This window comes from Pristiophorus japonicus, chromosome 6 (assembly GCF_044704955.1).
Source record: "Pristiophorus japonicus isolate sPriJap1 chromosome 6, sPriJap1.hap1, whole genome shotgun sequence".
NCBI lineage: Eukaryota > Metazoa > Chordata > Chondrichthyes > Pristiophoridae > Pristiophorus > Pristiophorus japonicus.
The window spans coordinates 154,674,707-154,696,648 of NC_091982.1; positions in this window are offsets into that span (position 1 = coordinate 154,674,707).

Sequence of the window (21,942 nt, forward strand, 5' to 3'; positions counted from 1 at the left end):
CTCCCCCCTCTCCCCCACATTCTCTCTCCACCACATTCCCTCCTTACCCGCTCTCCTCATCCTCACTCTCTTTCCCTCTCCTTCCCTCTCTCTCCCTCCCATTCTCTATTTCTCTCTCCTCCTCTGTTATCTCTCCCTTTCTTTCTCTTTCTCCCTCTCCTTCTAATTATCTTTCTCTCTCTCCCCTTCACTCACCGACTCTCTCCCCGATACCCCTCTGTCTCTGCTCCTCCTTTCTCTTTCTCTATCTCTGCTCTCTCTCCCTCTCTCTCTCTGATTCCATCTCTCCCATTCCTCTGTCCTTCTGATTCTCTCTCTCTCACTCTGCTTCCTCCTCTCTCTCCCCCTCTCTGTCTCCTCCCTCTCCCTCCGATTCCCGCTTTCATTCTCTTCCTGTCTTCACGCTCTCTCTTCCTCTCGCTCTCCGATTCCCTCTCCACCTCTCTCTCTGTCCTTCTCCTTCCGATTCCCTCGCACTCCCACTCTTCCCCTCTCTCTCTCCATGCTCTCTTTCCATTTCCCCACTCGCTCTCCTCCTCCACTCAGTCTCCTCCCTTTCTCTGATTCCCTCTTCACTTTTGCTCTTCTTCCCCTCTCTCTCTCCCCCTCCCTCTCCCATTACTCCCTCTCTCTCTTTCCCCCTCTCTCCCCTCGTCACTCTCCAGAACCCCCTCTCTCTTCAGTTCCCCGTCACTCTCTCTCACACTCTCTCTCCCTATTTTCTCTCTCTATCCTCCCGCTCCCTCCAATTCCTTCTCTCTCCTTCTCCTCGCTCTCACCTGCATCTCCACCCCTCCCTCTCTCTCCCCCGCTCCTCTCTCTCCCCTCTCTCTCTGCCCCACTCCCCTCTCTCCCCATCCTCTCTCACCTCCATCCCTCTCCCTCCCCCTCCCTGTCTCTTCTCCCCCCTCTCCCTTTCTCCCCCTCTCTCTCTCCCTCTCTCCCCTTCTCTCTCCTCCCTCTCTCTCCAATACACTCTCCCCTCTCTCTTTGTCCTCTCTTCTGATTACTTCAAACTCCCCCCTCTCCCCCACAATTGCTCTCTCTCCACCTCTCTCTTTCCACTACGCTCTCTTCATCACACTCTCTCTCCTCCTCGCCCTCTCTCTCCCCACTCTCCCTCCAATTCCCCCCCTCTCCTCCTCCACTCGCTTTCCTCACTCTCTCTCTGATTCCTTCTCTGCTTTCTCTCTCCTTCCTCTCTCCTTCCGATTGCTCTCTCTCGTCCCTTCTGCTCTCTCCCCACACTCTCCTTTTCTTTCTCTCACTCTCTGCTCCCTTTCCCTGATTTGCCCCGCCTCGCTCTTTTTGATTCCCTTACAATTCATCCTCTCTCCACTCTCTGTCTCCTCAGCCTTTCACTGCTCCCTTTCCCTCGCTGTCCCTTTATCCCTCTCTCTCTTTGCTCTGTCTTTCTGATTCCCTCCCTCCGATTCAAAATCTCTCTCCTGCTCGCTGTCTCCCACTCATTCCCCCTTACCCTCTCTCCCTCTCTCTTCCCACATTGTCCACCTCTTCAATACGCTCACCCCTCTCTCTGTCCATACAATTACCTCAAACACCCCCTTCTCTCACAAACTCACTCAACCTCTCTCTCTCCAACTCTCTTTCCTCCGCGCTCTCTCCATACCCTCTCTCTCCTCCTCGCTCTTTCTCTCTCCACACCTCAGTTTCTCCACCCCTCAGACTTCTTCCCCCCTCAGTCTCTTCCCCCCTCAGTCTCTTCCTACCCCCTCAGTCTCATCCACCCCCTCAGTCTCATTCCCCCCCTCAGTCCTTTCCCGCACCCTCAGTCTCCCTCCACCCCCATCAGACACTCTCTGCCTCCCCATCGCTCTCCCCTCGCTCAGTCTCCTGAACCCAGTCAATCTCTCTCCATCCCCCTCAGTCCCCTTCCCTCACACCCCCACTGTGTCTTTCCCCTCTGCTCAGTCTCACTGTTAGGCACCTTCATGCTCCTGATGATATATATCTCTCCATGCTGTTGCTTTTCTTCCATGCTATGTAATCTCTGGGGATTTCTACTGAAAACCTTGAACGTTGGTTTACTCTTCAGTCGGCATGCTTTCGCAAGATACCCAGTTTTCCTGCAGAAGAAACACTCTGCCTTCACATGGACAACTTTGAGCAATGTGTTGTCCCAGGCACCGATAACACAACCTCAATGTGCTGTTACCTTGGCCAGTTGCTGAGACCGTGGGGCCCAACTGCCTTTTACTTTTAAACGTCAGTTGCCTGACTACTGGAAAGGGTATGAAATTGTCAGGAATATTGGTCAGCCATATCCATCGACAAGCTAAATCAAAAGTCAAGTTAGGGGTTGTCAACAACTTTCTTCTGATCGCTTCATTTCTCATCCCACAAACAATGCGGTCACGCAATGCTCTATTCTGAAAGTTTCCGAAATGACAATGAATGGTTAGCTTTTTTAATGCTACAATGTACTCACTGATACCCTCGACAAGTAATTGATTTTGTATTACAAAACGATAACTTTCAGCAATTTCCAGGGGCTCAGGATTGGAGTGCTGTTAGAATCTCCATCAGTGTTGTGTCCTTTGGCTTGATGGAAACAAACACATTTTTCAGGGTTTCATACACCTCAGGGCCTGCTTCAGTCAGGAAAATAGTCCATTTTCTTTCCAACACCACCCGGTTACGATTTTCATTATAGGGGATTTCGATTGTACAATTTGCGGTGTAAAATAATTCTAGCCACTTCACATATGATCCAAAAGTCTCTCGGTCATGTTGAAACTCACCCAAGCGTTCTATCCTTCCCATAAGCATGGCCACCTGGACTGTTTAGATCAGTCAAGTGTGCTTGAAATTTACCTTGGATTTTTAGCCGTTCTGCAAACAAAGAAGCTCTCAAAGTCTCCCTGTCGGTTGGCGGAATCATTCACCAACAATAATTTCAGCTGAGTATCCAGAAATACGATCCTATGTCGCCAACATGGTATCTTCGTTATGACAACACAACACACTCAGACTACAAGATGGCTGTTAACACAGGAAGTTGTCAGGTGACCTGACCTTTTTATTTGTGTAAACAGCATTCCCACAGTAGTCCACTAGGTGAAAATATATTACACCTCTGTCCTTCTGATTTCCTCCAATTCATCTTCCCTCTCCTTCTGTTTCCCATTTCTCTCTCCCCGCGCTCTCTACCGCTTTTTCCAATTCCCCCTCCCCCTCTCTCTCTTTCCACACCCCTTCCAATTACCTCAAACTCCTCCTCTCCATCGCAACCTCTCTCTCTCCACTGCACTCTCTCCTCTACCTGTCTCCTCCTCATCCTCTCTTTCTCGGTTCTTCTTCCAATTCCGCCTCTCTCTTTCTACCTTCACTCACTCCCCTCACTCTCTCTGATTCACTCTCTCCTTCCTCTCCTACTGATTGGCTCTCTCACTCATCCCCACTCTCCAATTTCCACTCCTTACCTCTATCTCCTCCTTCTCCCTCCATTTCCCCTTACCTCTCTCTCCACGCTATCCTCCTCTCTCTCCCTCACTCTCTCCAATTCCCTCTCTCGCCTCTCTCTCTTTCCTCTGTCCTTCTGAAACCCTCTTTCTCTCTCTCTGATACTTCCTCTCTCTCCACCTCTCTGTCTCCTACCTCTCTCTCTCTGCTCCCCTCTCTTCTTTGTCTCTTTCCTCTCTCCTTTTGATTCCATCTCACTCACACCCCCTCTCTCTCTCCAATTCCAAATCCCACCCTCCCTCTCTTCCTCTACACCCCACTGCTCTTTCTCACCACTCTCCTTTTCTTCCTCTCTCACTTCCCGCTCCCTCTGATTCTACCCCTCTTTCTCTCTCTCCTCCTCACTCACCCACTCTCTCTCCGATTCCACCTCTGGTTCTGCTCCTCCTTTCACTCCCTCTCTCCCCCTCTGTTTCTTCTTTCCTTCTGATTCCCTCTTTCTCCCTCCAATTCCTCCTCTCTCTCCCTCTCTCTCCAATTGCCCCCTTCTGCCTCTCTCCCTGCTCTCTCTGATTCACTCTAGCCCTTTCTCTCTCTCTCCCTCATTCTCAGCTCCGCACCCTCACTCTCTCCCCGCTCTTTCCAATACCCTCTTCTGTTGTCCTGATTACCTCAAACTCCTCCCTCTCCCCCGCATTCTCTCCACCTCACCCTTTCCATCATGCTCCCTCCTTACACTCTCTCCTCCTCCTCTATTTCTATCTCTTTCCTCGCTCTCGAATTCCCTCTCCTCGATTCCCTCTCTCTTACACCGGTTCATCCTCTCTCCCACCTCTCTGTCTTCTCCCTCACCCTCCGATTTCAACTTTCTCTCACTCTCTATCTTCCAGCTCTCTCTATCCAATTCCCTCTCCCCCTCTCTCTCTGCCCTCGCTCCTGACAATTCCAGCTCACTCTCCCCTTTTCCTGCAGAAGAAACACTCTGCCTTCACATTGACAACTTTGAGCAATGTGTTGTCCCAGGCACCGATAACACATCCTCAATGTGCTGTTACCTTGGCCAGTTGCTGAGACTGTGGGGCCCAACTGCCTTTAACTTTTAAACTTCAGTTGCCTGACGACTGGAAATGGTATGAAATTATCAGGAATATTGGTCAGCCATATCCATCGACATTGCTGCCTGACAAGCTAAATCTAAAGTCAAGTTAGGGGTTGTCAACAACTTTCTTCTGATCGCTTCATTTCTCATCCCACAAGCAATGCGGTCATGCAATGCTCTATTCTGAAAGTTTCCGAAATGAAAATGAATGGTTAGCTTTTTTACTCACTGATACCCTCGACAAGTAATTGATTTTGTATTACAAAACGATAACTTTCAGCAATTTCCAGGGGCTCAGGATTGTAGTGCTGTTAGAATCTCCATCAGTGTTGTGTCCTTTGGCTTGATGGAAACAAACACATTTTTCAGGGTTTCATACACCTCGGGGCCTGCTTCAGTCAGGAAAATAGTCCATTTTCTTTCCAACACCACCCGGTTACGATTTTCATTATAGGGGATTTCGATTATACAATTTGCGGTGTAAAATAATTCTAGCCACTTCACATATGATCCAAAAGTCTCTCGGTCACGTTGAAGCTCACCCAAGCGTTCTATTCTTCCCATAAGCATGGCCACCTGGACTCTTTCGATCAGTCAAGTGTGCTTGAAATTTACCTTGGATTTTTAGCCGTTCTGCAAACAAAGAAGCTCTTAAAGTCTCCCTGTCGGTTGGCGGAATCATTCACCAACAACAATTTCAGCTGGGTATCCAGAAATACGATCCTATGTCGCCAACATGGTATCTTCGTTATGACAACACAACACACTCAGACTACAAGATGGCTGTTAACACAGGAACTTGTCAGGTGACCTGACCTTTTTATTTTTGTAAACAGCATTCCCACAGTAGTCCACTAGGTGAAAATATATTACACCTCTGTCCTTCTGATTTCCTCCAATTCATCTTCCCTCTCCTTCTGATTCCCATTTCTCTCTCCCCGCGCTCTCTACCGCTCTTTCCAATTCCCTCTCCCCCTCTCTCTCTTTCCACACTCCTTCCAATTACCTCAAACTCCCCCTCTCCATCACAACCTCTCTCTCTCCACTGCACTCTCTCCTCTATCTGTCTCCTCCTCATTCTCTCTTTCTCGGTTCTTCTTCCAATTCCGCCTCTCTCTTTCTAACTTCACTCACTCCCCTCACTCTCTCTGATTCACTCTCTCCATCCTTTCCTACTGATTGGCTCTCTCACTCACCCCCACTCTCCAATTTCCACTCCTTACCTCTATCTCCTCCTTCTCCCTCCGTTTCCCCCTATCTCTCTCACCACGCTATCCTCCTCACTCTCCCTCACTCTCTCCAATTCCCTCTCTCCCCTCTCTCTCTTTCCTCTGTCCTTCTGAAACCCTCTTTCTCTCCCTCTGATACTTCCTCTCTCTCCCCGTCTCTGTCTCCTACCTCTCTCTCTCGCTGCTCCCCTCTCTTCTTTGTCTCTTTCCTCTCTCCTTTTGATTCCATCTCACTCACACCCCCTCTCTCTCTCCAATTCCAAATCCCACCCTCCCTCTCTTCCTCTCCACCCCACTGCTCTTTCTCACCACTCTCCCTTTCTTCCTCTCTCACTTCCCGCTCCCTCTGATTCTCCCCCTCTTTCTCTCTCTCCTCCTCACTCACCCACTCTCTCTCCGATTCCACCTCTGGTTCTGCTCCTCCTTTCACTCCCTCTCTCCCCCTCTGTTTCTTCTTTCCTTCTGATTCCCTCTTTCTCCCTCCAATTCCTCCTCTCTCTCCCTCTCTCTCCAATTGCCCCCTTCTGCCTCTCTCCCTGCTCTCTCTGATTCCCTCTAGCCCTTTCTCTCTCTCTCCCTCATTCTCAGCTCCTCGCCCTCACTCTCTCCCCGCTCTTTCCAATACCCTCTTCTGCTGTCCTGATTACCTCAAACACCTCCCTCTCCCCCGCATTCTCTCCACCTCGCCCTGTCCATCACGCTCCCTCCTTACACTCTCTCCTCCTCCTCTATTTCTCTCTCTTTCCTCGCTCTCGAATTCACTCTCCTCGATTCCCTCTCTCTTACACCGGTTCATCCTCTCTCCCACCTCTCTGTCTTCTCCCTCACCCTCCGATTTCAACTTTCTCTCACTTTCTATCTTCCAGCTCTCTCAATCCAATTCCCTCTCCCCCTCTCTCTCTGCCCTCACTCCTGACAATTCCAGCTCACTCTCCCCTTTTCCTGCAGAAGAAACACTCTGCCTTCACATAGACAACTTTGAGCAATGTGTTGTCCCAGGCACCGATAACACAACCTCAATGTGCTGTTACCTTGGCCAGTTGCTGAGACCGTGGGTCCCAACTGCCTTTTACTTTTAAACTTCGGTTGCCTGACGACTGGAAATGGTATGAAATTGTCAGGAATATTGGTCAGCCATATCCATCGACATTGCTGACTTAGAAGCTAAATCTAAAGTCAAGTTAGGGGTTGTCAACAACTTTCTTCTGATCGCTTCATTTCTCATCCCACAAGCAATGCGGTCATGCAATGCTCTATTCTGAAAGTTTCCGAAATGAAAATGAATGGTTAGCTTTTTTAATGCTACAATGTACTCACTGATACCCTCGACAAGTAATTGATTTTGTATTACAAAACGATAACTTTCAGCAATTTCCAGAGGCTCAGGATTGTAGTGCTGTTAGAATCTCCATCAGTGTTGTGTCGTTTGGCTTGATGGAAACAAACACATTTTTCAGGATTTCATACACCTCGGGGCCTGCTTCAGTCAGGAAAATAGTCCATTTTCTTTCCAACACCACCCGGTTAAGATTTTCATTATAGAGGATTTCAATTATACAATTTGCGGTGTAAAATAATTCTAGCCACTTCACATATGATCCAAAAGCCTCTCGGTCACGTTGAAACTCACCCAAGCGTTCTATGCTTCCCATAAGCATGGCCACCTGGACTGTTTAGATCAGTCAAGTGTGCTTGAAATTTACCTTGGATTTTTAGCCGTTCTGCAAACAAAGAAGCTCTCAAAGTCTCCCTGTCGGTTGGCGGAATCATTCACCAACAATAATTTCAGCTGGGTAACCAGAAATACGATCCTATGTCGCCAACATGGTATCTTCGTTATGACAACACAACACACTCAGACTACAAGATGGCTGTTAACACAGGAAGTTGTCAGGTGACCTGACCTTTTTATTTTTGTAAACAGCATTCCCACAGTAGTCCACTAGGTGAAAATATATTACACCTCTGTACTTCTGATTTCCTCCAATTCATCTTCCCTCTCCTTCTGTTTCCCATTTCTCTCTCCCCGCGCTCTCTACCGCTCTTTCCAATTCCCTCTCCCCCTCTCTCTCTTTCCACACCCCTTCCAATTACCTCAAACTCCTCCTCTCCATCGCAACCTCTCTCTCTCCACTGCACTCTCTCCTCTACCTGTCTCCTCCTCATCCTCTCTTGCTCGGTTCTTCTTCCAATTCTGCCTCTCTCTTTCTACCTTCACTCACTCCCCTCACTCTCTCTGATTCACTCTCTCCTTCCTCTCCTACTGATTGGCTCTCTCACTCACCCCCTCTCTCCAATTTCCACTCCTTACCTCTATCTCCTCCTTCTCCCTCCGTTTCCCCCGATCTCTCTCTCCACGCTATCCTCCTCTCTCTCCCTCACTCTCTCCAATTCCCTCTCTTCCCTCTCTCTCTTTCCTCTGTCCTTCTGAAACCCTCTTTCTCTCCCTCTGATACTTCCTCTCTCTCCCCCTCTCTGTCTCCTCCCTCTCTCTCTGCTCCCCTCCCTTCTTTGTCCCTTTCCTCTCTCCTTCTGATTCCATCTCACTCACACCCTCTCTCTCTCTTCAATTACAAATCCAACCCTCCCTTTCTTCCTCTCCACCCCACTGCTCTTTCTCACCACCCTCCCTTTCTTCCTCTCTCACTTCCTGCTCCCTCTGATTCTCCCCCTCTTTCTCTCTCCCCTCCTCACTCACCCACTCTCTCTCCGATTTCACCTCTGATTCTGCTCCTCCTTTCACTCCCTCTCTCCCCCTCTGTTTCTTCTTTCCTTCTGATTCCCTCTTTCTCCCTCCAATTCCTCCTCTCTCTCCCTCTCTCTCCAATTGCCCCCTTCTGCCTCTCTCCCTGCTCTCTCTGATTCCCTCTAGCCCTTTCTCTCTCTCTCCCTCACTCTCAGCTCCTCGCCCTCACTCTCTCCCCGCTCTTTCCAATACCCTCTTCTGCTGTCCTGATTACCTCAAACTCCTCCTTCTCCCCCGCATTCTCTCCACCTCGCCCTCTCCATCACGTTCCCTCCTTACACTCTCTCCTCCTCCTCTATTTCTCTCTCTTTCCTCACTCTCGAATTCCCTCTCCTCGATTCCCTCTCTCTTACATCGCTTCATCCTCTCTCCCACCTCTCTGTCTTCTCCCTCACCCTCTGATTTCAACTTTCTTTCACTCTCTAGCTTCCAGCTCTCTCTATCCAATTCCCCCTCCCCATCTCTCTCTGCCCTCGCTCCTGACAATTCCATATCACTCTCCCCTTTTCCTGCAGAAGAAACACTCTGCCTTCACATTGACAACTTTGAGCAATGTGATGTCCCAGTCACCGGTAACACAACCTCAATGTGCTGTTAACTTGGCCAGTTGCTGAGACCGTGGGGCCCAACTGCCTTTTAGTTTTCGGTTGCCTGACGACTGGAACTGATATGAAATTGTCAGGAATATTGGTCAGCCATATCCATCGACATTGCTGCCTGACAATCTAAATCAAAAGTCAAGTTAGGGGTTGTCAACAACTTTCTTCTGATCGCTTCATTTCTCATCCCACAAACAATGCAGTAACGCAATGCTCTATTCTGAAAGTTTCCGAAATGACAATGAATGGTTAGCTTTTTTAATGCTACAATGTACTCACTGATACCCTCGACAAGTAATTGATTTTGTATTACAAAACGACAACTTTCATCAATTTCCAGGGGCTCAGGATTGTAGTGCTGTTAGAATCTCCATCAGTGATGTGTCCTTTGGCTTGATGGAAACAAGCACATTTTTCAGGGTTTCATACACCTCGGGGCCTGCTTCAGTCAGGAAAATAGTCCATTTTCTTTCCAACACCACTCGGTTAAGATTTTCATGACAGGGGATTTCGATTATACAATTTGCGGTGTAAAATAATTCTAGCCACTTCACATATGATCCAAAAGTCTCTCGGTCGTGTTGAAACTCACCCAAGCGTTCTATTCTTTCCATAAGCATGGCCATCTGGACTCTTTAGATCAGCCAAGTGTGCTTGAAATTTACCTTGGATTTTTAGCCGTTCTGCAAACAAAGAAGCTTTCAAAGTCTCCCTGTCGGTTGGGGGAATCATTCACCAACAACAATTTCAGCTGGGTATCCAGAAATACGATCCTATGTCGCCAACATGGTATCTTCGTTATGACAACACAACACACTCAGACTACAAGATGGCTGTTAATACAGGAACTTGTCAGGTGACCTGACCTTTTTATTTGTGTAAACAGCATTCCCACAGTAGTCCACTAGGTGAAAATATATTACACCTCTGTCCTTCTGATTTCCTCCAATTCATCTTCCCTCTCCTTCTGATTCCCATTTCTCTCTCCCCGCGCTCTCTACCGCTCTTTCCAATTCGCTCTCCCCTCTCTCTCTCTGTCCACTCTCGTTCCAATTAGCTCAAACTCCCCCTCTCAATCGCAACCTCTCTCTCTCTCCACTGCAGTCTCTCCTCTACCTGTCACCTCCTCATCCTCTCTCTCCCGGTTCTTCTTCCAATTCCTCCTCTCTCTTTCTACATTTACTCACTCCGCTCACTCTCTCTGATTCAGTCTCTCCTTCCTCTCATACTGATTGGCTCTCTCACTCACCCCCTCTCTCCAATTTCCACTCCTTACCTCTATCTCCTCCTTCTCCCTCCATTTCCCCCTACCTCTCTCTCCATGCTATCCTCCTCTCTCTCCCTCACTCTCTCCAATTCCCTCTCTCCCCTCTCTCTCTTTCCTCTGTCCTTCTGAAACCCTCTTTCTCTCCCTCTGATACTTCCTCTCTCTCCCCCTCTCTGTCTCCTCCCTCTCTCTCTGCTCCCCTCTCTTCTTTGTCCATTTCCTCTCTCCTTCTGATTCCATCTCAATCACACCCCCTCTCTCTCTCCAATTCCAAATCCCACCCTCCCTCTCTTCCTCTCCACCCAACTGCTCTTTCTCACCACTCTCCCTTTCTCCCTCTCTCACTTGCTGCTCCCTCTGATTCTCCCCCTCTTTTTCTCTCTCCTCCTCACTCACCCACTCTCTCTCTGATTCCACCTCTGATTCTGCTCCTCCTTTCACTCCCTCTCTCCCCCTCTGTTTCTTCTTTCCTTCTGATTCCCTCTTTCTCCCTCCAATTACTCCTCTCTCTCCCTCTCTCTCCAATTGCCTCTCTCCCTGCTCTCTCTGATTCCCTCTAGTCCTTTCTCGCTCTCTCCCTCACTCTCAGCTCCTTGCCCTCACTCTCTCCCCGCTCTTTCCAATACCTTCTTCTGCTGTCCTGATTACCTCAAACTCCTCCTTCTCCCCCGCATTCTCTCCACCTCGCCCTCTCCATCACGCTCCCTCCTTACACTCTCTCCTCCACCTCTAATTCTCTCTCTTTCCTCACTCTTGAATTCCCTCTCCTTGATTCCCTCTCTCTTACACCGCTTCATCCTCTCTCCCACCTCTCTGTCTTCTCCCTCACCCTCCGATTTCAACTTTCTCTCACTCTCTATCTTCCAGCTCTCTCTATCCAATTCCCTCTCCCCCTCTCTCTCTCTGCCCTCGCTCCTGACAATTCCATCTCACTCTCCCCTTTTCCTGCAGAAGAAACACTCTGCCTTCACATTGACAACTTTGAGCAATGTGTTGTCCCAGGCACCGATAACACAACCTCAATATGCTGTTACCTTGGCCAGTTGCTGAGATCGTGGGGCCCAACTGCCTTTTACTTTGAAACTTCGGTTACCTGACGACTGGAAATGGTATGAAATTGTCAAGAATATTGGTCAGCCATATCCATCGATATTGCTGCCTGACAAGCTAAATCAAAAGTCAAGTTAGGGGTTGTCAACAACTTTCTTCTGATCGCTTCATTTCTCATCCCACAAACAATGCGGTCACGCAATGCTCTATTCTGAAAGTTTCTGAAATGACAATGAATGGTTAGCTTTTTTAATGCTACAATGTACTCACTGATACCCTCGTCAAGTAATTGATTTTGTATTACAAAACGATAACGTTCAGCAATTTCCAGGGGCTCAGGATTGTAGTGCTGTTAGAATCTCCATCAGTGTTGTGTCCTTTGGCTTGGTGGAAACAAGCACATTTGTCAGGGTTTCATACACCACGGGGCCTGCTTCAGTCAGGAAAATAGTCCATTTTCTTTCCAACACCACCCGGTTACGATTTTCATGATAGGGGATTTCGATGATACAATTTGCGGTGTAAAATAATACTAGCCACTTCACATATGATCCAAAAGTCTCTCGGTCGCGTTGAAACTCACCAAAGCATTCTATTCTTCCCATAAGCATGGCCACCTGGACTCTTCAGATCAGCCAAGTGTGCTTGAAATTTACCTTGGATTTTTAGCCGTTCTGCAAACAAAGAAGCTCTCAAAGTCTTTCTGTCGGTTGGCGGAATCATTCACTAACAACAATTTCAGCTGGGTATCCAGAAATACGATCCTATGTCGCCAACATGGTATCTTCGTTATGACAACACAACACACTCAGACTACAAGATGGTTGTTAACACAGGAACTTGTCAGGTGACCTGACCTTTTTATTTGTGTAAACAGCATTCCCACAGTAGTCCACTAGGTGAAAATATATGACATCTCTATCCTTCTGATTTCCTCCAATTCATCTTCCCTCTCCTTCTGATTCCCATTTCTCTCTCCCCGCGCTCTCTACCGCTCTTTCCAATTCCCTCTCCCCTCTCTCTCTCTGTCCAATCTCCTTCCAATTACCTCAAACTCCCCCTCTCCATCGCAACCTCTCTCTCTCCACTGCACTCTCTCCTCTACCTGTCTCCTCCTCATCCTCTCTCTCTCGGTTCTTCTTCCAATTCCCCCTCTCTCTTTCTACCTACACTCACTCCCCTCACTCTTTCTGATTCACTCTCTCCTTCCTCTCCTACTGATTGGCTCTCTCACTCACCCCCTCTCTCCAATTTCCACTCCTTACCTCTATCTCCTCCTTCTCCCTCCGTTTCCCCCTATCTCTCTCTCCACGCTATCCTCCTCTCTCTCCCTCACTCTCTCCAATTCCCTCTCTCCCCTCTCTCTCTTTCCTCTGTCCTTCTGAAACCCTCTTTCTCTCCCTCTGATACTTCCTCTCTCTCCCCCTCTCTGTCTCCTACCTCTCTCTCTGTTACCCTCCCTTCTTTGTCCCTTTCCTCTCTCCTTCTGATTCCATCTCACTCACACCCCCTCTCTCTCTTCAATTCCAAATCCCACCCTCCCTCTCTTCCTCTCCACCCCACTGCTCTTTCTCACCACCCTCCCTTTCTTCCTCTCTCACTTCCTGCTCCCTCTGATTCTCCCCCTCTTTCTCTCTCCCCTCCTCACTCACCCACTCTCTCTCCGATTCCACCTCTGATTCTGCTCCTCCTTTCACTCCCTCTCTCCCCCTCTGTTTCTTCTTTCCTTCTGATTCCCTCTTTCTCCCTCCAATTCCTCCTCTCTCTCCCTCTCTCTCCAATTGCCCCCTTCTGCCTCTCTCACTGCTCTCTCTGATTCCCTCTAGCCCTTTCTCTCTCTCTCCCTCACTCTCAGCTCCTCGCCCTCACTCTCTCCTCGCTCTTTCCAATACCCTCTTCTGCTGTCCTGATTACCTCAAACTCCTCCTTCTCCCCCGCATTCTCTCCACCTCGCCCTCTCCATCACACTCCCTCCTTACACTCTCTCCTCCTCCTCTATTTCTCTCTCTTTCCTCACTCTCGAATTCCCTCTCCTCGATTCCCTCTCTCTTACACCGCTTCATCCTCTCTCCCACCTCTCTGTCTTCTCCCTCACCCTCTGATTTCAACTTTCTCTCACTCTCTAGCTTCCAGCTCTCTCTATCCAATTCCCCCTCCCCATCTCTCTCTGCCCTCGCTCCTGACAATTCCATCTCACTCTCCCCTTTTCCTGCAGAAGAAACACTCTGCCTTCACATTGACAACTTTGAGCAATGTGTTGTCCCAGTCACCGGTAACACAACCTCAATGTGCTGTTAACTTGGCCAGTTGCTGAGACCGTGGGGCCCAACTGCCTTTTAGTTTTCGGTTGCCTGACGACTGGAACTGATATGAAATTGTCAGGAATATTGGTCAGCCATATCCATCGACATTGCTGCCTGACAATCTAAATCAAAAGTCAAGTTAGGGGTTGTCAACAACTTTCTTCTGATCACTTTATTTCTCATCCCACAAACAATGCGGTCACGCAATGCTCTATTCTGAAAGTTTCCGAAATGACAATGAATGGTTAGCTTTTTTAATGCTACAATGTACTCACTGATACCCTCGACAAGTAATTGATTTTGTATTACAAAACGACAACTTTCAGCAATTTCCAGGGGTTCAGGATTGTAGTGCTGTTAGAATCTCCATCAGTGTTGTGTGCTTTGGCTTGATGGAAACAAGCACATTTTTCAGGGTTTCATGCACCTCGGGGCCTGCTTCAGTCAGGAAAATAGTCCATTTTCTTTCCCAACACCACCTGGTTAAGATTTTCATGATAGGGGATTTCGATTATACAATTTGCGGTGTAAAATAATTCTAGCCACTTCACATATGATCCAAAAGTCTCTCGGTCGTGTTGAAACTCACCCAAGCGTTCTATTCTTCCCATAAGCATGGCCATCTGGACTCTTTAGATCAGCCAAGTGTGCTTGAAATTTACCTTGGATTTTTAGCCGTTCTGCAAACAAAGAAGCTCTCAAAGTCTCCCTGTCGGTTGGCGGAATCATTCACCAACAACAATTTCAGCTGGGTATCCAGAAATACGATCCTATGTCGCCAACATGGTATCTTCGTTATGACAACACAACACACTCAGACTACAAGATGGCTGTTAACACAGGAACCTGTCAGGTGATCTGACCTTTTTATTTGTGTAAACAGCATTCCCACAGTAGTCCACTAGGTGAAAATATATTACACCTCTTTCCTTCTGATTTCCTCCAATTCATCTTCCCTCTCCTTCTGATTCCCATTTCTCTCTCCCCGCGCTCTCTACCGCTCTTTCCAATTCCCTCTCCCCTCTCTCTCTCTGTCCACTCTCCTTCCAATTAGCTCAAACTCCCCCTCTCCATCGCAACCTCTCTCTCTCCACTGCACTCTCTCTTCTCTCCTTGTCTCCTCCTCATCCTCTCTCTCTCGGTTCTTCTTCCAGTTCCCCCTCTCTTTTTCTACCTTCACTCACTCCCCTCACTCTCTCTGATTCACTCTCTCCTTCCTCTCTGACTGATTGGCTCTCTCACTCACCCCCTCTCTCCAATTTCCACTCCTTACCTCTATCTCCTCCTTCTACCCTCCGTTTCCCCCTATCTCTCTCTCCACGCTATCCTCCTCACTCTACCTCTCTCTCTCCAATTCCCTCTCTCCCCTCTCTCTCTTTCCTCTGTCCTTCTGAAACCCTCTTTCTCTCCCTCTGATACTTCCTCCCTCTCCCCCTCTCTGTCTCCTACCTCTCTCTCTGCTCCCCTCTCTTCTTTGTCTCTTCCTCTCTCCTTCTGATTCCATCTCACTCACACCCCCCTCTCTGTCCAATTCCAAATCCGACCCTCACTCTCTTCCTCTCCACCCCACTGCTCTTTCTCACCACTCTTCCTTTCTCCCTCCCTCACTTCCTGCTCCCTCTGATTCTCCCCCTCTTTCTCTCTCTCCTCCTCAGTCACCCACTCTCTCTCCGATTCCACCTCTGATTCTGCTCCTCCTTTCACTCCCTCTCTCCCCCTCTGTTTCTTCTTTCCTTCTGATTCCCTCTTTCTCCCTCTAATTCCTCCTCTCTCTCCCTCTCTCTCCAATTGCCCCCTTCTGCCTCTCTCCCTGCTCTCTCTGATTCCCTCTAGCCCTTTCTCTCTCTCTCCCTCACTCTCAGCTCCTCACCCTCACTCTCTCCCCGCTCTTTCCAATACCCTCTTCTGCTGTCCTGATTACCTCAAACTCCTCCTTCTCCCCCGCATTCTCTCCACCTCGCCCTCTCCATCACGCTCCCTCCTTACACTCTCTCCTCCTCCTCTATTTCTCTCTCTTTCCTCACTCTCGAATTCCCTCTCCTCGATTCCCTCTCTCTACACCGCTTCATCCTCTCTCCCACCTCTCTGTCTTCTCCCTCACTCTCCGATTTCAACTTTCTCTCACTCTCTATCTTCCAGCTCTCTCTATCCAATTCCCTCTCCCCCTCTCTCTCTGTCCTCGCTCCTGCCAATTCCATCTCACTCTACACTTTTCCTGCAGAAAAAACACTCTGCCTTCACATTGACAACTTTGAGCAATGTGTTGTCCCAGGCACCGATAACACAACCTCAATGTGCTGTTACCTTGGCCAGTTGCTGAGACCGTGGGGCTCAACTGCCTTTTACTTTGAAACTTCGGTTACCTGACGACTGGAAATGGTATGAAATTGTCAAGAATATTGGTCAGCCATATCCATCGATATTGCTGCCTGACAAGCTAAATCAAAAGTTAAGTTAGGGGTTGTCAACAACTTTCTTCTGATCGCTTCATTTCTCATCCCACAAACAATGCGGTCACGCAATGCTCTATTCTGAAAGTTTCCGAAATGACAATGAATGGTTAGCTTTTTTAATGCTACAATGTACTCACTGATACCCTCGTCAAGTAATTGATTTTGTATTACAAAACGATAACTTTCAGCAATTTCCAGGGGCTCAGGATTGTAGTGCTGTTAGAATCTCCATCAGTGTCGTGTCCTTTGGCTTGGTGGAAACAAGCACATTTGTCAGGGTTTCATACACCTCGGGGCCTGCTTCAGTCAGGAAAATAGTCCATTTTCTTTCCAACACCATCCGGTTACGATTTTCATGATAGGGGATTTCGATGATACAATTTGCAGTGTAAAATAATACTAGCCACTTCACATATGATCCAAAAGTCTCTCGGTCGCGTTGAAACTCACCAAAGCATTCTATTCTTCCCATAAGCATGGCCACCTGGACTCTTCAGATCAGCCAAGTGTGCTTGAAATTTACCTTGGATTTTTAGCCGTTCTGCAAACAAAGAAGCTCTCAAAGTCTCCCTGTCGGTTGGCGGAATCATTCACCAACAACAATTTCAGCTGGGTATCCAGAAATACGATCCTATGTCGCCAACATGGTATCTTCGTTGTGACAACACAACACACTCAGACTACAAGATGGCTGTTAACACAGGAACTTGTCAGGTGACCTGACCTTTTTATTTGTGTAAACAGCATTCCCACAGTAGTCCACTAGGTGAAAATATATTACACCTCTTTCCTTCTGATTTCCTCCAATTCATCTTCCCTCTCCTTCTGAATCCCATTTCTCTCTCCCCGCGCTCTCTACCGCTCTTTCCAATTCGCTCTCCCCTCTCTCTCTCTGTCCACTCTCCTTCCAATTAGCTCAAACTCCCCCTCTCCATCGCAACCTCTCTCTCTCCACTGCACTCTCTCTTCTCTCCTTATCTCCTCCTCATCCTCTCTCTCTCGGTTCTTCTTCCAATTCCCCCTCTCTCTTTCTACCTTCACTCACTCCCCTCACTCTCTCTGATTCACTCTCTCCTTCCTCTCCTACTGATTGGCTCTCTCACTCACCCCCTCTCTCCAATTTCCACTCCTTACCTCTATCTCCTCCTTCTCCCTCCGTTTCCCCCTATCTCTCTCTCCACGCTATCCTCCCCTCTCTCCCTCACTCTCTCCAATTCCCTCTCTCCCCTCTCTCTCTTTCCTCTGTCCTTCTGAAACCCTCTTTCTCTCCCTCTGATACTTCCTCCCTCTCCCCCTCTCTGTCTCCTACCTCTCTCTCTGCTCCCCTCTCTTCTTTGTCTCTTTCCTCTCTCCTTCTGATTCCATCTCACTCACACCCCCTCTCTCTCTCCAATTCCAAATCTGACCCTCACTCTCTTCCTCTCCACTCCACTGCTCTTTCTCACCACTCTTCCTTTCTCCCTCCCTCACTTCCTGCTCCCTCTGATTCTCCCCCTCTTTCTCTCTCTCCTCCTCAGTCACCCACTCTCTCTCCGATTCCACCTCTGATTCTGCTCCTCCTTTCACTCCCTCTCGCCCCCTCTGTTTCTTCTTTCCTTCTGATTCCCTCTTTCTCCCTCCAATTCCTCCTCTCTCTCCCTCTCTCTCCAATTGCCCCCTTCTGCCTCTCTCCCTGCTCTCTCTGATTCCCTCTAGCCCTTTCTCTCTCTCTCCCTCACTCTCAGCTCCTCGCCCTCACTCTCTCCCCGCTCTTTCCAATACCCTCTTCTGCTGTTCTGATTACCTCAAACTCCTCCCTCTCCCCCGCATTCTCTCCACCTCGCCCTCTCCATCAAGCTCCTTCCTTACACTCTCTCCTCCTCCTCCTCTATTTCTCTCTCTTTCCTCACTCTCGAATTCCCTCTCCTCGATTCCCTCTCTCTACACCGCTTCATCCTCTCTCCCACCTCTCTGTCTTCTCCCTCACCCTCCGATTTCAACTTTCTCTCACTCTCTATCTTCCAGCTCTCTCTATCCAATTCCCTCTCCCCCTCTCTCTCTGTCCTCGCTCTTGCCAATTCCATCTCACTCTCCCCTTTTCCTGCAGAAGAAACACTCTGCCTTCACATTGACAACTTTGAGCAATGTGTTGTCCCAGGCACCGATAACACAACTTCAATGTTACCTTGGCCGGTAATTGATGCCTTGGGGCCCAACTGCCTTTTACTTTTAACCTTTGAGTGTCTGACAACTGGAAATGGTACAAAATTGTCGGGAATATTGGTCGGCCATATCCATTGACATGGCTGCCTGACAAGCTAAATCAAAAGTAAAGTTAGGTGTTGTCAATAACTTTCTTCTGATCGCTTCATTTTTCATCCCAGAAACAACGCGGTCATGCAAAACTTGGTCCTGAAAGTTTCTGAAATGACAGTGAATGGATAGCTTTTTTAATGCTACAATGAACTCACTGATACTCTCGACAGGTAATTGATTTTTTATTCCAAAACGATAACTTTCAGCAATTTCCAGGGGCTCAGGATTGTAGTGCTGTTCTAACTTGCTTAGAATCTCCATCAGTGATGTGACCTTTGGCTTTTGGGAGCAACCACATTTTTCAGGGTTTCATACACCTCGGGGCCTGCTTCAGTCAGGAAAGTAGCCCGTTTTCTTTCCAACACAACCCGGTTACGATTTTCATTATCAGAGATTTCAATGATACAATTTGCAGTGTAAAACATTTCTAGCTGCTCCAAATATGATCCGAATGTCTCTCAGTTGCGTTGAAACTCATCCAAGTGCTCAGTTATTCTCATAAGCACAACCATCTGGTCTCTTTAGATCTGCCAAGTGTGCTTGAAATTTACCTTGGATTTTTAGCCGTTCTGCAAAGAAAGAAGCTCTCAAATTCTCTCTGTCGGTTGGCAGAATCATTCACCAACAAAAATTTCAGCTCGGGTTTCCAGAAATCTGATCCAATGTGGTATCTTCCTTACGACAACACAACACACTCAGACGACAAGATGGCTCTTAACATAGGAACTTGTCACGTGACCTGACCTTTTTATTCTTTTTAAACAGCAATGAATGCATTACCACAGTAGTCCACTAGGTGAAACTATATTACACCTCTGTCCTTCGGAATTCCTCCCTCACTCCGATTCAACTTCCCTCTTCCTCTGATTCCCCATTTCTCTCTCCCCGCCCTCTCCAATTCGCTCACCTTTCCTCTCTCCTTCCGATTATCTCAAACTCCCCTCTCTCTATCTCAACCTTTCTCTCTCCACCGCTGTCTGCCCCTTGTCTTTTCCCCTTCTATCCTTCCAATTCTGCCCCCCTCTCTCTCCACTTCCACTCACTCCCCTCGCTCTCTCTCATTTCCCCTCTCCTTTCACTCTCTTTTTCCTCTCTCCTTCTGATTCCCTCTCTCACTCACCCCATCACCAATTTCTACTCCTTCCCTCTCTCCTCCCTCTCTCTCCCATTCCCCCCTCTCTCTCTCTCCCCGCTATTCTTCTCTCCCCCACTCTTTCCGATTCCCTCACTCTCTTTCCTCTGTCCTTCTGATTTCCTCTCTCTCCCTCCAATTCTTCCTCTCTTTCCCCCTCTCTGGCTCCTACATCTCCCTCTGATTCCCCCTTTTTCTCTCTCTCTCTGCCTCCCTTTCCTTTTTCTCTCTTTCCTCTCTTCTCTGATTCCTTCTCACTCACATCCTTTCTCTCTCCAATTCCCTCTCCCTCCCTCTCTCTCATTTCTCTCTCCATCTGATTCGCCACTTCACTCCTTCTCGCTCACCCACTCTCTCCGATTCCACCTTTCTCTCCCTCCCTCTCTCCCCCTCTGTTTCTTCTGTCCTTCTGATTCCCTCTCCTCCTTCCGATTCCTCCTCTCTCTCCCTCTCCCTCCAATTTCCCCTTTCTGTTTCCCCGCTCTCTCTCCGATTCCCTCTAGCCCTTTCTTTCGCTCCCCTTCTCTCTCAGCTCCTCACCCTCTCTCTTTCCCCGCTCTCTCTCCAATACCATCTCCTGCTGTCCTCTCTCCTGATTTCCTCAAACTTCCCCCTCTCCACCATGCTCCCTCCTTACCCTCTCTCCTCCTCCACTCTCTCTCTCTTTCCCCTCTCTCGAATTCGCTCTCCTTCCCTCTCTGTCTCCCATTCTCTCTCTCTCTCTCTCCCTCTCCTCCCTCTGATTCCTTCTCTCTCTCTCTCTCTCCCCTTCACTCACTGACTCGCTCCCCGATTCCCTCTCTGTCTTTGCTCCTCCTTTCTCTCCCTCTCTCCCTGCTCTCTCTCTCTCTGATTCCCTCTCTCCCTTTCCTCTGTCCTTCTGATTCCCTCTCTCTTACTCTGCTTCCTCCTCCCTCTCCCCCTTAATGTCTCCTTCCTCTCCCTCTGATTCCCACTTTCTCAATCTCCTGGTCTTCCTGCTCCCTCTACGCCTCTCTCTCCAATTCACTCTCCCTCTCTCTCTCGGTCCTAGCTCCTTCCGATTCCCTCTCACTCACCCCTCTTCCTCTCTCCCTCTTTCTCCTACCCCTCTCTCTCTTTCTCCTACCCCTCTCTCTCTTCCTACACCTCTCTCTCTCCGCGCTCTTCTTCCAATTCTCCCCCTCTCTCGTCCTCCACTCAATCTCATCCCTCTCTCTGATTCCCTCTTCCCTCTGCTCTTCTTCCCCTCTATCTCTCCCCTCCCTCTCCTCTTACTCTCCCTCTCTCCCCTCCTCACTCTTCCACTCGCCCTGCAGTTTCCCCCCTCTCTCACTCCAGTCCCCCCCTCACTCTCCCTTTCTTTCTTTCTCTCACTCTCTATCAGTCCTCTCCCTCCGATTCATTCTCTCTCTCTCACCCTCTCTCCTCTCCACTTTCTCTACAGTTCTCCCTCTCTCCCCCTCCTCTCTGCTCCTTTCCTCTCCACCTCTCTCTCTCCCTAATTCCCTCTCACTGCAATTCCTCCTCCTCTCTCCCCCATCTCCTCCCTGTACCTCCAATTCCCCCTCTCTCGCTCCATGCTCTCTCTACCTCCCAATCCTCTCTGTCCTCTCTCCTTCCGATTCCCTCTCACAGCCTCACTCTCTCCCCCTCACTCACCCCTCGCTCTCCTCCCATCTCTCCCGTCTCTCTTCTCCTCCCCCCCTCCCCTCTCTCCACACTCACCCCCTCTCTCTCCCGCTTCTCTCTCTCTCCCTTCTCTCTCGTCACCTCTCTCACACCCCCTCCTATGCTCCTCCCTCTCCATCCGGCCAGCACATATCCCCGAAGCTGAACAATGCATGACTCATGCTGCACTACAGCTGTAACCATGGAGCATTGCGTTTGTGGGGCCAATGAAACCGCACATGTGCACAAGTATACAAAATGTTCGTGCAGTTAACTTTGTTTTAGTTTCTGCACATACACGACATCACAAGCATTCCACCTCATTCTGCCATCGGGATGACTGCACTGGTCTCAGTGCCTGCGGAACTGGTGGAGGAACTCCAACACACCACGCCCCGCACCCCCTCCACATGTGCCACAAGATCTTTATCATTCCATAAAAGGGAGAGCTTCCACAATCCTCTTCAGGACCTCTGACCATAACCTGCTGCACCACGGTCCACGAGAGTCAAAGTACATTTTATTTCCCCGTTGGGTGGTTTCCAATGTTCGTTGCAGCAAATAAATTAACCTGCTGGAGTTGTTTGACCTCCTTTGTTTGAGCCTAATATTGTGGTTCAGACACAGTGGGGCCGAAATTGCCCCTTTCGATAAGGCCTCTGACCGCTGGAAAGCGGCAGCCAAGGGGCGGTGCAG